Source organism: Apis laboriosa, unplaced genomic scaffold, assembly GCF_014066325.1.
Source record: "Apis laboriosa isolate Shangri-la unplaced genomic scaffold, ASM1406632v1 scaffold40_cov151, whole genome shotgun sequence".
Lineage (NCBI taxonomy): Eukaryota > Metazoa > Arthropoda > Insecta > Hymenoptera > Apidae > Apis > Apis laboriosa.
In genome coordinates, this window is record NW_025223180.1 from 5,460,268 (window position 1) to 5,476,790 (window position 16,523).

The 16,523-nt window shown below is 44.0% G+C and overlaps 1 long non-coding RNA gene across 1 annotated transcript; it reads right to left on the reverse strand.

Moving 5' to 3' along the window:
* Positions 1-119: 119 nt before the first annotated feature.
* LOC122715877 lies at positions 120-742 on the reverse strand. The gene is made up of 3 exons (XR_006346916.1): positions 620-742; positions 321-545; positions 120-240 (listed from the first exon to the last, which is right to left on the reverse strand). It is a non-coding gene; the product is annotated as an uncharacterized LOC122715877 (long non-coding RNA).
* Positions 743-16,523: the final 15,781 nt, after the last annotated feature.

Here is a 16,523-nt window from a genome sequence, read left to right on the forward strand (position 1 = left end):
TGATGGAGATAAGATATTCTATCCCTGTCTAACTTCATTTGACATAAACTTAAATTGTTCGTAACTTAATGAACAAGTTTCAATCGATATTTATGTATATATATGAACTTTTGTACTTGCCTTGGTTTTTAGAATCCTCCAAAGATGTTCCAACGTGTATATATTCGATATAGATACAGCATGAGGTGGATTTTTCAATTCGGACGATCTTCTTATTTTCTTTTTACATGATAATTTTATCTAAAAGATCATCTCATATTAATTAAAAAATAAAGAGCTTGCCACCAATAAAAATTACCATATTTAACATAGTTTATTACCATAGTTAACATCACAATGCACACTCAGAATTTGAAACATTTAATTCAAAGAAGGAACCGGATGAACTACTGAAAATATCATGGCCGCCACTTGAGGGTGACGTGAACCGTGTCTGCCTCACCGTGTAAATCCGTTTCATCGTCTCAGGGTTTGTCTTGAAAGCGCGGTAAAACTACCATCGCGGAATCTGGCTCGCCGCCGTGGATACAGGAAACACAGCCGGTCTACAAGACCAAAGCCTCGGTCATGGATATTGACATTTCATTAAACGAGATTCCTGAGGAGCATGTGTACGTACGTTCAATTTCCGGCTGCTTGCGAAGCGAAACTGGAACTTGTCAAAATGTATGTTGTATAGTTTGGAACATTGTCTACCGGCGTTTGTTGAATGTTACATCGTGTGCATCTTGCGTCGTGAACCCTGGAACATAATTTTCACGAGGTTATTTTCGATTTTCTTTTTTAATTTCTTTGAATCGATTGAATCATCGTCTCTGTTTCACTCGATTGGACGATCGATCGATATTATATTACTCGATATTATTCGGTTTATTTTCATCTAAATTCTTTTCTATCAAGTACGTGTTTCGAAATCGTGTAAATCACGAAAATAATTTCATATATTTTACTTGTGCTTTAACGTTATATACAATATTATATTGCATGAGGTAATTTTTGATTAAAGGATATTACTTTGAAAGAATAATCAATATTTAAAGTTCCATTTTCATTTCTCTAAATATAACTTTATAATGGAACTTTAAAAAACGTTCAGGTTTTAATACTCCATTTGTTATGAAAGATTTTCTTAATCGAAATTGATTCAAAACACTGAGAAAATATCGAAACTTTAGATAGATTTTTCCTCGATAAAAAAGAAATTATTTTAAATATTAAATTTTATACACAAACTTTTAAAACTTTGTTAATTAAAATCAGAATTTCATATCAATTAAATTTCTTAAGATTTTATATAGAGATTTTTGTACTTGTATAATGCAACATACAATTCATCAAATCATCGCCAAGCAAAGTATTAATACTCGAAAAAAAAAAAAAAAATTCACTTCTCATTTCTAAACTAATCGAAAACTTTTAATTACACGTTCAATCGTCAACGATAACTTTGGCGCGCGAAAAACAAACTCTTTTTTTTTTTGTGATTGGAGTTTCACTTTACGCAATTATTAAATGGTTCGGATCAGTGATTCGACAAACGTGTCGTCATATTTTTATAAAATACTTCGCGGAATCAAAAAAATATTCTCGAACGATCTAAACACAAACAAAAAAAAAAAAGAAGAAAAAAAAATAACCAAATCGTAGATCGCCTCGATCGGGAAAAACCGAATACTTATTTTGTCGCGTTTCCTCGTGAATTTCCAGCGGAAGATCAACGGTTATGAGTTCGGGAAACGGGGATCGTATTAAAGACGAGGACCCTTCCCTTCCTTGTTATTTATGGGTCGCGATCTATACGTCTGTCTGGAAGCGCGGGCCGGCTGGATAACTCGTAGCTCCGATGTTCATGTTGAAAAATCTAGTGAATAAGTAGATGCTAAGCAGTTTCTCGAACTAACTTTAAATGGCGGGGCGCCACGTGAAATATTTGTGTAGTACAACGAAATTTATTTGGGCGGACCGCGGGATAAGGGAGGGATGGCAGATCCTTAAGAACTTTTATCAAAAAGTGTTTTACATTTTTTAAACGCCTTTCAACGTGTTTGATTTCTCTCCTTCCCCCAGCGAGAAAGATTTCCACGATAAGTTTACGTTTTATGCCACGCGAGCCTCGTTAAAGTTTCCGTTCCGATGCAACCAATTTTTGTTTGTTGAAATAAAATGAATTTGTTGATATCGTTTAATTGTCTACATAAGCAGAAAAATTTAAAAATATTTATAAAGCGATAATTTAAAATAAAACAATATGTTGTTACAATATTTTATTTAATTTTCTTATTGTATTTAAATCTCCATTGATCTAGTTACATCTTAATATTGGCATAATTTTTCTGTATATCTCTTTTTCTCTCCCTTTTTTTTTTCGCTAAGTGGACGAACCTTTTACTAAGTTTAAATTTATTTCCAAGCCTGTTTCACATCATATTCTTTTCATTGCAACGCTAAAACTACCTCAATTTCAAACCTCCATCAAAACTCGTTGGAATCACACCGTTTTCTTTTTTTATCATAAAAGTGTTGTAAGCCACTTTTACCTTCGCCATCTATTGTCGAGAAAGAGAAAAACTCGTCGAACGAGAAGAGTAACAATAATGCAGCAGGTGTTTGGAAGGAAACAGCATCCGCGTAAGAAGTTTCGACGCTAAGTTGGCCCTTGCGAAAAACCCTCGATTCCTCGAGGCGCCACCGATATCAGGTGTATACCTGTATTTGCTCGGTATTAAAACTTAAAACTCCACGAGTCGGAGGAGTCTTAAGCCCCGAAACTTTCAGTCTTCCTTCCTGGGTATTTACACGTATTTCAACGTGGCTTTTGTACAACGAACCCCGTGAACCTCATTCGGTTAGTCAAACAAATTTATCACTTGCCCGACACCCTCTACCGATTTCTATCGAATGACGTATACACGCGTTACTTTTACAGATGCACACATCGTGCACTCGATTTCCATTGTTTCACGGCTTTTCCCACCCCGTTTCCCAGGTTACATGTTTGTCGCAGTCCATCGAATTTTCTACGCGATTAATTGTCAATGCTGCGCTTCCTTTTTTTCTTTTTCTTTTTTTCTTTTTTTTTTTTTTTAATCGCGCGAATTTTCGCCCGACTAGGTAGATCAACTGTGCATTCACAAGTTTATCTTTTGTTGGGGAGAATTTTCGTGAACGACGCTATGTCGTTCGTTTTCTTTTTTTTTTCGCAGATGTTCAAAAATCGTTAAATCATTAATATCTCTAGTTTGCTATAATACTTCCTTGACGAATAATTCGGAAATACGATAAGAAAGATGTAATAACTAAAAAAAGAGGAAAGGATTCGCGTGTTTGATATACGCGCGAAGTTCGATAAAAGTTTCGATAAAATTCCCGAAAGGAAAACTTTTGAAACAATTTCCATTATCAAACAATCGATACGAAGTACTCTCTCGATGATTTTCGAGCGAGCCATCGCGATCAGAATATAATCCTGAAAGGAAGAAATCGAATCGTCGATAAATTATCTATATAACTTTCGATCACTATCCCATTACCGGTATAGCACTGGAGGAGGTATCGGGCGAGGGGAGAGGAGACGGAAAGGGAGGAGGGACGATGGAGAGGACGATCTTTTCACGAGAAACGTCGGTTTCTCAGCGTGGACCGTTCGTCTTGCGAGAAAGTCTCGCAAGGAGGAGGGAACGATTCGTCGAAAGAGAAGGAGGAGGGCAGGGAGCCGTAAGCGTCGCGCGAAAAGAGAAAACTTTCTTTGGCCGATCCCGAGGAATCTCTCTCCTCTACCATCCCCTTTCTCTCCCTCTCTCTATCCCTTTTCTCCGTGTTCCACGACAGAGTCCATAAATTTTAGCAATTTCTGGAGTGCTGCTGCTGCTGCTACTGCCTCCTGCTCTCTACTCTCTCCCTCCCCCTATATATATATATATATATATCTATACCATTCTCTCTTTCACTCATCGTGGCAGCAGCGGCAGGAATAATAACGTGACGACAGAGCCCAATTGTCCCCTAATGCCGCGAAGTTTCTATTCAGAACATCTTTTTGTGCGTTACTACCGGCGGACGTGGGAGTGAAAGTCGTATCTCGCCACGCTGGCTGGAAGGGCAACCTTGCAATTCAGCCGAGCAACCCGTGGGAGGGTTGCCAACTCCGCTATATGATAATGGACCGACGATGGTATGCCTACTCGATCTATAATACGCCCCCTGTATAGATATATCTACGGATTATATATACGCGCGATATTTAGAAGTTCTTCCCTCCTTGATTTTCGTTCCATTCGCGCGGAAAAAAGGAAAATTGATCAAATTTTGAATTCTATGCGCTTTTTAAGCACTATATAAATGATTCTTACGAAAGAAAGGAACGAATCACTTAGAGTAAAAGACAATTGTATGGAAGGTAAGTGTATCTAGCGTTTTTTGCGCTCGAGAATAATTCTATAATTCGAGAGCAAATATATATGGTATTTATATAGAATTAAGAAAATTGTAAAGAAAAGCTCGAAAAAATTTAATTACTATTACGTTTACTATTCTATTCCATTCCATTCCATGATAACTGATAACGTCCACAACGTTACACGAAAGACACGTAATATCTATACAAAAATACCCACACTTGTGTGGTATACATTCCAGTCCCGTACCTGGAACAGTGTACAATAAAATTTTAATGGAAAAAACTAGATAAGGGTGGCAATATCCTCCGCCGAAAATCGGTGACAGGATTCTGAGAGATGAGGGAGGGATGGGCAGCGGACAACGGTCACCTGCCAGGCGCGATGAGCAGTGCCTGTAGAAAAAGCAGGCGAGACACGCGTAATTTTTATCGTCCGCGGTTGGTGGGGAGATAAACAACACACCCCTTCGACCGGTGGACGGAGAGACGCGCTACATTTCCGGTACGACGACAATTCCAAGCATCCTACTACTACGCTCCAGCTTTTCATTGTTACGTATCTGTCGACAACCGGTCACGGCTCTGACCGATACGGGAAACATGAAACAGAACGCCGCGGGGTGTCTGGCTCAAAAAGGAAGCCACTGAATGGAATCTCGGCGGAGCAGAAGACTGAGAAAGCGGGTGGGAAAAGCGCGGCGGAGAGCCGGGGGAACCCAGGGCCGTCGATATTCCCCCCCATCCCCCGACGCGTTCAACTTTAATTGATCAATCAAAGCGAATGAAATATTGGCAATGGCCTATTGGCAATTATTTATACAACGCGCGGAACGAACAGTTTACTCGAGAAAACTGATTTGTTATTCTATATAACGTTTATCGTGCTAAATAATTCTGGTTGTTTGTAATAATTATAGCGGATAAAACGGGGGGAGTAAAATATCTCTCTTCTCTCCGGAATACAACCTAACTATTCTCCAACCGGATTGATATTCGATGCAAATATTTGTTAAATACCATTTGGGAACATTGGTGAATAATAAAACAAGGCTTCGCCTTTTTCCACCGCTCTATTTCGCCGAAATTTCACAGCAATTAGAATCGAACCGTGATCAAAGATATTCAAATTTCATTTCGAATTTGCCAATTGGGGCAAGAAATTGGACGGATCGAAATTCTCGTCCGCGCGCGAGAACTCTTCGCTTCTTCGTTTCCGATAGAGAGAAGACGGTTTGACGCATCACTTTTTTTTTCGAATTTTTATCGTTCCTCGTGGATCCTTTCGGGAAACACGAAACGGATCGCTGCGGGGTATCCGCGTCGGAAAGGAAACCGGTGAACCAGATCCGAGATAAGGAGAGAAAGAAAAGGAATACGGCGGAAGAAAAAAAAAGGCACGGGGAGGGAAAGGAGGAATGCGGAAGAGGAGGGGAGGGAACATAATCGGAAATCGAAGCGGCGTTCGCATCCCTAACGAGTCGGCTTTTAATAACCTCGCTCTCGAAAATCAACGAAAATTCGCCGGCCACGCGCATTCCGCTTTTTTCCTCGACACACCCTAGCTTTTTTCCTCCGCTCTTCGACCTCTATCCGATGCGCGAATATAACGCAAAAACGTATCAATGTAAACGTTTCATTGGAATGAAAAAAAAAAAAAAAGAAGAGAAAGAAAGAAAGAAAAATCGAAAGATCGATAGGAAACGCGGATCACAATATCATATAGGAACAATCTCGTGGAACAAAGAGCGTTCGATGCGGCGGCGCATCGATTCACGAGACTACTCATTGTCGCGCACCTTGATGAACCCTGAACGCGCAGGAAGCGAGAACAATGCTCCACGGGTGGTCCAGTTTGAAGTGGAAACCCTTCTGAAGAACGAAACGAAGAACGCCCTTGAAACGACGGGAATGGAGATTCGGAAAGAGAGATGAAAGGAAAAGGAAGAGAGGGACAGAGAAAGTTGGACTACCGAATCAACGTTTATCTCCCCAACGAGTTGGCTTTTAATGGGCTGTTCGAAAACTGTGCGAAATAATCTGAAACCTCCCCGTCTCTGCGGGCAGCGCAGGGAGGAGAAGAGAGATAGATAGGGGGAGAGAAGGTAATACACAATCGGTGACTGTTACGGTGGTAGTAATTGTGCCGACGCCGGTGGTTGTGCGGGGTTTAGGAAAGGCAACGAGGGGTCGGCCAAGCCCCAACGACAATACCTTACGGTTCAGCGCACACTCGGCTCGGAATCATCGAGTTTGAATCCACTAGCGCGGCGGCGCGTTGATCGCGGATGGCGGTGGTGGTGACAGTGAACCCAGTTCCGGCCATGGCCAAACCCTCCGCGGCTCTGTTTAAACTAGACACGTGGCCCCGTTTACGTTTCGAGGGGTGCGCGCACCCCGTGCAATCGGCGATCGGTGCGAGTGCACGCGCGTTCTCGTTGGTCCTTTGAAAACCGAAATCAAATACATTTATTTGAGCGGCACACGGGCACGGCCACGGGACTCGTCCTATTGTCGGCCGCTGTCACCCTGGAAGAGATCGCGCGACTTTATTGGCCGTTTAACAATCGGAGGGGACTTGGAGTTGCGACAGAAATCGCTCCGGGATTTCATAGCTGACGCTTTCGCGATTAAGGATTCCGAGATTACGCGACTCACCACCCTCTTTAGGCACCTCCCTGGCTGCGACTTTGGGCAACCGTGCACTGTTTGTTGTTGGTCTCGTTTGCGCGAGATTGTGGGGCGGTATGGACGGAGATCGGTTCGAGAGGGTGGAGAGAGAGTTTTGCGTGGGATAATTTGTTGTGAAAAGGAAAAGAGAAAAAGAAAAAAAGAGAGAGGGGAAAGAAGAAAGGAACGGAAGAGAAAGGAAAAGGGAAAGGGTCTTGGTTGAAAAGATAAGAATCCCGCGGAGGTTAAAGTTGCTTTTACGTTAAAAAGAAGATTATACCGGGATTTAATTCCGGCAGAGCGGTACACTCGAATTAAACGTCCCGGAAGTCATCGTGGAGAACACTTGAGCACGAGGAGACCAGCAGTCGTAATTCCGGTATCTAACAAATAAAATACCGGAGCCGGCCCCCTCTCTTTATTCCAACCGGCTGTAAATATGCAAATTGTCGGCACTATCGTCCTTCCTTCTTTGTCTAAAGGATCCGAACCGAACCGACGGCGCGGCAACGGTGTGGCTTGGCGGGGGCGGCTCGACCGATGAGATTCAATTTACTTCCACCAAAATGGTGTACGTGATAATACACTTTGGATGCGCGGCTACCCTCCGTTATATTATTGCCTCGGTAATAACGTGACAGTAATTTGTATGCAAAATCATTTCCCTCTGAGGTATTCGCGCGCGTAAACGTTCGCCCCGCTAACTTTTCTTTGTTTGCACACTCCAACTATCGTCCAAACTTGATAAATCGACGATATTCCCGTTTAAGATGTTTTCGTCTCTTCCTCTCTCTCTCTCTCTCTCTCTCTCTCTCGCACACGAGCGACGTTATCGATGCAACATGGGCATAAACGAGACGGGTGAAATCTGGAACGCGAATGGGAAATTACTTGGCAAGCGTGGCACGCCTCCATCGCGGTTTTTGGTGGCAGTGTTAGGGAAGTCTGTACCATCATCATCGGTACACGAAATTCCAATGTTCCGCAATCTAGATTCGTACCGTTGATATACTCGTGGAACATTTTATTAAATTTACTGCGAATATATTTATGCGAAATTTGAACGCAAGAAAAAAAGTACACTTCTTCGAATAAATATATCGTAATTCCAAATATTAAGAAGGCTTCCTTTTTTTATCGATCATTTCTATCATCTGTCCAGGTCAGGATTTGAAGAAACAGAGAACTCGCGGTTGCAACTCACGTAATATACCGCTATCATCGGTCTCGGGCCAAGGAAACAAATGCCGCGAGAGGGAAACAGGCGGAAGGATATAGCGCGAAAGGGGAGGAAAATTTATTTTTCGATCCATCCAATTGTATTTTCCTAAGTGGAGGCTCGTGCTCCATCGATACCTCATCCAGACGAGCTTCCTCCTTATCTCGAGTTAACCGAGTGATGGATGTCGATCTCTTTCCAATTCCTACTACGCTATACTACGAGAGTATATATACTCTTCCGCGAGGCGGGGGAAGAGGAATGGCGCGGGATGTTGAGCGCGCGATCACGCGGGCGCGCACGTTTCCTTCTCGTGTTCGAGTTGGATGGAGAGGAAAGAAGGAAGAAGAGCGGCACAAATAAATCTAACTCCGTTGGCCGATCCTCCTCCTCATGAAGTCCTTTCTCAGTATCCACGGGATTCCTCCAGGATCGGGGGAATACATGCAAAAGGGGGAAACCGAATGGAAAAACTATCCTTCTGGACTATTCTCCCTGGGTACTCGCGATAAAAGGTTTCCCCTCTATTGCTACTTTTGTGTAATTCCGCCCCGTGTATCCGCGGTTTCTACTTTCAACCAACTATCCTCCTGCTATCTCCGTACCGAAAGGAGATTTACGTCCCGAACGTTCTTATTTAAATTGCGATACAGGGGTTTACAGGGGATAACGGCAAGGGAAGAAGGAATTGTGTATTTTTTTTTCTTTTTCTTTTTCTTTTTTCTTTTTTTTTTTTTTTTCTTTGTTTCGCGCAACGTAGCGTGTAACAAAGTTACACGCGATCGAGAAAGTAATACGATTTTGCGAAGGGAGGCTAACCAGTGATCGTGATTGATCGAGGGATGTGAAAAATGTATACAAGTGTAGGGTACAAGAGCGGGATCAAGGGATAGTTCGAAACAGCTCACGTTTATAAAAATCTATATTGCGTTCGTTTTTATCCTATCTTTTTCTTGCCACGATTTCTCCCATTTATTTATTTATTTATTTATTTATTTATTTGCGACGAACGGGGGCATCCGCAAAACAACAAGAATTGAAAGAGGGAAGAGTGAAAAATATGTAATAATTTTAGAGCTGATAACAATCATCTAGCCGAGTATTTTTTTTTTTACCAATTAAAAGTTACCTCATTGACACAGAAAATGTAGTTTTCTCGCACGATGCGCGGCAAAATTCTCACAAATTTCACGGTTGGGTTTGTTTCGCGATCTTCAACGAACCGTCAAAGCTCTTTGTGGCACGGTTACCTCGTTTCGAAAAAAAAAAAAAAAAGCTGGAATTGTTGAAAAAGTCGAGCTTTCGCGGATAAAAATGTAATAAATTACGAGATTGTATAAATGAAATTTCACTTTCTCGCGATTTAAACGAGTCACGAATCAAAGTTAGGAAAGAACGGAAGCGACATTTTCATCGCCACTTCCATACGGGCGAGACGAGACTTCTATTGATGATAGAAGCTCTTTGGAAAGGAAACACTCGTTCCATTCCCTAATGCACGCCACGGATATTACGCGTAATAACTTCGCGCCACGAGCTATCACCGTATATTTTTGTATATTTTACAGAGAGAGAGAGAGAGAGAGAGAGGGAGAGGGAGACAAAGCTCCCCCAGGCGCGATCTCGGGTTATCGGATGAAACTGAATACGCAAAAGCAGCGGTATCAAAAACGCCGGAAACCAGGCGTTACGTGGGGCGCGGCGACAAATAAAACGGGCAATTTCAGTGAGACTTCCGGGGGGGGAAAAGTGAAAATGCGGTTTCACCGGAATTGTCTCGCGTTCGAAATTAACGTTACCTCCTCTGTAAAATCTCGCGTACGAACGAGCTTTATTATGGTTCAATCTCGTTTCTAGCGCGACCCTTTGATCCGATTCCCTTTAAATCGACACAGATTTAAATTATGCGCGTGCGTTTGAACGCGAATAGAATATGGAATTATTCTAAATTAGTACTTACATTCGTTAATTATTCGTCAACAGATATTTCCATCCCCCAATTTAAACGGTTTTCATTTTTTAAGCGTATTTATTTCAAGTCGGGCGATCAAATTGAATAAAACCGGATATAATCAAGCTGGAATTTTGTTTACACGAATGAAATTTTCACGGTGCATGGTTATTATAATTTTAGTCGGGCTTCTATTATTTGAATTACAAACACGCGGGATCTATCTTTGTCACGTTGATACGAACGGAATTTGAATCGATTTGCTCTTTCAACAATTTTCTGTAATAATTTACGTGTTTCATTCGGATGAAATTATCATCTGAACGAACTGTTATTAATTAAAATCAACGAACAAAGAGGAAAAATCTCGTTAGTTCAAACTATTGAAGTTCATCAAATTTCTATCCGAAGGGGATACGGAGGATTGCGGAGGAGGTCGAAAACGTTTAGAAAACGTTCGAGGGCGCATCGATGGCCTCTTCGGGAGGGGAATCTCGTCCGGTGGCTTTCCGGGACGGTCAATTCAAATAGCGAGCAGAACGGCGAGCAGAAGAGATAGAAATCGAGATATGGATGGAAGGAAGCGAGCGTGTGCAAAGGAAACAGATGCGTAAAGGTATCCCCCTTCGTGATGGGTCGCGAGGCAGTCGATATTCCCTCGAGATCCGGTTCATCAGCTCTATCCTCAGAGGTCGAATACCGTTGCGCGCGGGGGTGCGTTGTTCGCTGTCCCTCGTGGCACGTTTGCACCCCCTCTTCGAATCCTCGAAAGGAAAAAAGAGAAAAGGAAAAAAGAGAAAAGAAAAAAAAGAGGAAGAAGAAACGAAAAAAGGAAATGAGAAGTTGGTGGACGCGACGGTCGAATAGGGACGAGGAAATTTTTGTTCCTCTGTTCCACCGTCTCCCCTCTCCCCCTCCAATAGCGTCATTGGCAATATTGTTGGCAAGAATATGTAATAAGGGGCGACAGTCTCGAGAGATTCGATTGATCGCTTGTTCTCGAGACCGAGAACCCTTGCCAGAGGGTTTGCTAATCGCGTATCTTCAGACTTCAATCTCTGGTATGGCCCCATAAAACGCCGGGGGTAGTTTCTCGAACGGTCGAGTGGATCGCCGACGAGGAGAAATAATAACCACCGGTGTATCGGAACATCCGCGTATAACCCCGATATTAACTTTCAATCAGGGGATTTTTTTTCCACTCGCGAGGTTCAAGTTGAGAGAGAGGAAATTCTCCTTCCTCGTCTGGCGTCCGTGTGATCCGCAAAACGAATCGCATTGAAACGGCGGGGAGAAAGAGAAAGAGACGAGACGAATAGAGGAGGTGAGAAAAGAGAAGGAGGGGAAAACGACGCGCTTTTGAAATCATACGTAGGAGAGGTGTAGTTTTTCACAAAGGGACCATGTATCGTTGAAGGAGCGACTTTTTTTTTCTTTTTCTTTTTTTTCTTTCTTTCTCTTTTTTCTTTTTTTCTTTTTTTTTTTTTTTTCATCCCGCGAACACGAGAAATTTAATTCGGATGCTCGGGAACGGACGTTGAGAGAGATGGCGTGCGTGAGAGGATGGCGACGCGTGGAATCGAATATGCACGAAGGAGAAAAAAGTGGTGCTAAGTACCGTCTAAAGGATTGTCAATACCCTTGTCCCTTCGCGTGTCCCGACGTGTCTCGTCCCACAGGGACGTCACTTTGGTACGGCAAGAAGGAGGAAGAAGATCAAAAGCGTCGGGATTCTCGATCCGATTCTCTCTTCGCTAAGTACGTGTGCGAGAGGAGAACGAGGCAGAAACCACCGTAGAAAAGCATCGTCATCGGGAATAAGGAGAGCGTTCGACTCAAAGGGACGATGAAATCTTCGTATGTATCCGTCTCTGTTTCAATTAATCACCGATCTTAATATCGATTTCAACCGTTCCTACATTCATGTTTATACGTAAAGATGATCCTTCGAATGATGGGCGAGGAATATCGACGATCCGAAAATTATTTTTGCGCGATACATCTGACGAGAATACTTTTATCCGATAATTCGTTCGACAAGCGGACAAACGTTTTCCTTTATTCGAGGCACAATATCCGTCTATTAACGGAGAAAGAAACAAACAGCGTTAAACGATCAGCCTCGACGAATTCCGCCTCGGATACCCCGTTCGTGTTACACGAAACGAGGAAACAATTTATCGAGCCTCGTGGCCACGATTCATCCAATAACAAGGCTTCCGCTACTCCCAGATTTAGACGTCGACGAGAAAGAGGAGTAGCAACAAGGGGGAGGGGGATTGAAGGGGGTTGACGAGAAAAATGGAAAGAAAATATCGTGATGAAGGGTGGCACAACCCCTCCGATGCCGATCGATTACCCCGTCGTTTACCTACTACACCCTTTGCCTCCTTTCTCGTCGCATTAATGAAAGGACCTTCGGTTATTGTACTCATCTCTCTCCGTTTTCATCTCTCCCTTTCCACTCCTCTCTCTTCCTCTTTCGCTCTCTTTCGACCAATCTCCCCTCTCCCCCTCCTCATCAAACGCTATAGATACGAACGCGTAAACAGAATCGGAAGGCGCACAGGTGCGCGGATCCCTGCATCGTTCGCACATGCAAGCAACCCTCTTGCTCATTCCCCTCCTCCCCTTCGAGAATCAATGAAGTCGCTGCGCGTGCGCCTGCAAACGCTATATATCGTTTGCCACAACGATATCGTTTTCTATCGGTTTTAATGCGCGAGCCATTCTCATCGAGTGCCTCGATGCACGCGAGCATACCAACGTGCACCATGATCTCCCGAGAATCGCGATTCTCCCTCGTCCAATACGATCCATCGATCCTTCTCCGATCTCGACCATCTCTCGACCACCATCTTTCTCGATTTTTCTCGCGAGCAATCGCCCGTTTCGAATGATCGATTGCCAACTGCGTATACGAGACATGTCTTCGTGTTCGTCGCTGGATCGAAAATCGATATTGTTACGCAACCGGTGATAAAACCGATTTCATCGCGGTGCCCATGATAAATGATAACAGTGAAACTGTTATGATCCGTAACCGACTTTTCTTTCGACTTTCGAAGCGAAGAAAGTAAAAGTTTCGTGGATAATCATTTCATCGTTGATCGAATGAAAATCGTGTTACGTGGATTAAAGTTGACGATCCTCGTTCCACTCGTTCCTACTTGTTTGTCGCGTAATTTCAAAAATATCTAATTCTAGCTAATTCTAGCTAATTCTAGAAAATTGGCAGTTAAGAACACTCTTCTTACTTGTACTTATGCCTGACGTGGTACTTAAAATTCAATTCGAACAGATTGAAAGCAATTCAGGCATACACTAGTTTCCTCCCTCACGCGGCGTCACATCGCTAGTTGCGCGGTGCTTCGAGACAGGATTCGAGAATACGTGGAAAGAGGAAAAAAATGCAGTCCCTCGTTTCGCTGAGGGCAAAGAGTAGCAGCAGGAACCGCTCTGTTCGAGGCGGTCCGTAATCACGGTCGTGCGGGACACGGGGGCCACCTAACGGTCTAATTTAATAATCCGTGGCTGGAGGGCGTAGGGTGGCACGTGTTCGCGTTTATCCACGGAAGTATTCCATCGGATTCGCATGATAGGCAGTGGCCCAGGGCGCGGAGGCGAAACGATCCGTGTCTCGTTCCCCTTTGCCACCGTCCCGGAATCCAAGGCTAAACGAACCGCTACCTTAGACGAAACAATTTCACGTGCTTATTTTCTCCCGTAAATTGACTTGCGCGCTCGCACAACTCGTGGCGACGACCGAGCTTGCTTTTCGTTGTACGAAAGAGAGAGAGAGAGAGAGAGTACAACGAAAAGGGAAACGGTAACGTCCGTGCAAATCGTGAGCACCAACCGTGCATCTCCATTCGTTCTATTCCTCGGCGAATCGTGCCGGCAAATTACTCGATCTTTTATACCTCGATTATCATACCGAGCCATTATTAAACTTCGCGTCGGGTACCTACCGGTCTTGATCTATCTACTTTCGTTTCAATGAAAAACATTCGGTAGAGGAATGTAAGAATAGATATTGTTACGAGTGTAATAGCGGGAAAGATTCGACGTGATTATCTATTTTATCCTCGATATATTCGATTCGAGTAAACGCGCAATATACAATATTTGATCATTTTGTACTATAAATTGCTCGTATTGATAATAAACATTCAGAGTTTGTTACGTTTGTACAATAGAATTCTTGTATTTGCCTAACCTCACGGGACGAATAATTAATGCATCATTCAATTATAGTTTATCCTCTATATTTGGATAACGAATCGAATAAAAGTTTACTCGCCTATCTTCTATAAAATTTCCAATAAAGCTCGGACGAGCGATAATTATATTCTTTAAACGCGTAACGAAGACGAAACAAGTCATCATATACCTCCACCGCACTCACTCTCTGGTCTATTATTATTAAATCCTATCCCTTCGAGGAAGACATCAATTTCTTCAAACGCATTAAACATTCAATAACCCTCAACAATTTCAATCCCTTCGACTCGATTTCGTTCCTCGAAAAACCAATCGGACAATTTATTCTCGGCACTCGGATATTCCATCGCTCCGTTACCTTCTCGAGCCTCGAAACGATCGAAACGAGAAGAAATCCTGCACGATCATCACGCGTAACATCTCTGGAACAGGCTGCAACTTTGTTTGCTCACAGGGCACCGATCGTTTTTTGCGCGGAGAGAAGTTGATCCGTAATAACGGCGCGCGGATAGACCCATTCGGCGATGGGGTAACGGACAATGATGCGTCCTTTGCATGTCGGCATTCGTGTTAAGACTCGGGCCCGGCCAAATGACCAGTCATAAAGGTTATAATGAGCCTGGCCCCGTATGCTTGATCGGTCCATCGTGCACGCGGTTGCCACTCGTCCTTCTCTCTCTCTCTCTCTCTCTCTCTCTCTCTCTCTCTCTCTCTCTCTCTCTCTTCCTCTCCATCCGTTTCCTACAGAGATCGAGCATTCTCGCGTTCACCTCGCCACCCGTCGTCCTCTCTCGTCCTTTTCTCGCCTGATGCGAGTCCATCCGAGCACCTCCTCTCCCCGCTCCTCTTCGTCTCCTTCGATACAAACTCCGGAGGAGCCCAGGTACAGTCGAGATAATCAAAAGGCGCCCCGCATTCGGCGCAACTTCTGGAATTCGCGTCGGTGCATTGTATTCTCGCCATTATCCGCCACGAAAACTTGGCAGAGATGAAACTGCTCTTTCTCTCTCTCTTTCTCTGCGTCTCTCTCCTTTTACCCCCGTCCCTTTGCCTCCTTCTTCCTGCCACCACTCCCCGTGCTCCTTTCTCCTTCCTTCCTTCCTTCCTTCCTTTTTCGTCCTCCTCCAGACTTTCCTCCGTTTTCCTCTTTTCGATGCCTCGCGAGGTTCTCTCGAGTAAATAATGAACTCTCGATGCGCCAGTTTTAACTCGCTTAAACGATATATCTGCATACATCTTGCATAATATATTCGAGGGAATTTTTCCTTCGAATTTTCAAGTTTCTTTATAATGTATAAGACGGTATATGCAGGTATTCCAAATAATAACGTATTCCAGTTTCAGCTCGGCCGTAATTGCCGAAACAAAGACCCGATCGATATTCTCCAACAAGAAGGAGTTTAATTTGAAGACCATCTTCGACGAGATCCCCGGGAGGAGCGAAGTTAGAGGCGTTGGAGAACGCGGTCGCAAGAAGTCTGCGGTTCGCGGTTCCGCGACACCATCATCGCGCGTTTGCGCCACGCACTGTACAGGATGAAGCCGTGAAGGAAGGAGAAGGAAGAGGGAAGAGGGCGAAGGGAGGCGGCGAGGGCAGGGGAGAGACAAACGCGGAGAGACAGAAAAGATAAGAGGGACAAAGAGAATGAAGAGAGGGGAGAGAGAGAGAGAGAGAGAGGGGCCAGTCGTCGTCCCATGGCGTGCGATCTACGGAACGTTCCATTTTTTTTCTTCGCTTTTCATTCCTGCCCCTTCCCTTCCAACCATTCTCCCTTCACCCCCTCCTCGTCGACACACTGGGTGCACGCGTGTACGTACACTTCCTCTCTCCTCCTCTCCTTCGCTCGTACCTGTCCATTCTTTTGTCGAATCTCCGCTCGGCTTTTTCGGCCCACGAAACGCGGAATGGACGGTGGTGGTGGTGGTGGTGGATGGCGACGCAGGTGGAGGTGGCGAACGACTCCCTCACCCCTCCTTTTTACCCTGTTTATCCATTCTTCCACCTCTCCCTCCCCCTCTCCTCCTCGACCATCCTCTATCTTCGAAGCGTCGAAAGGAGAGGAACG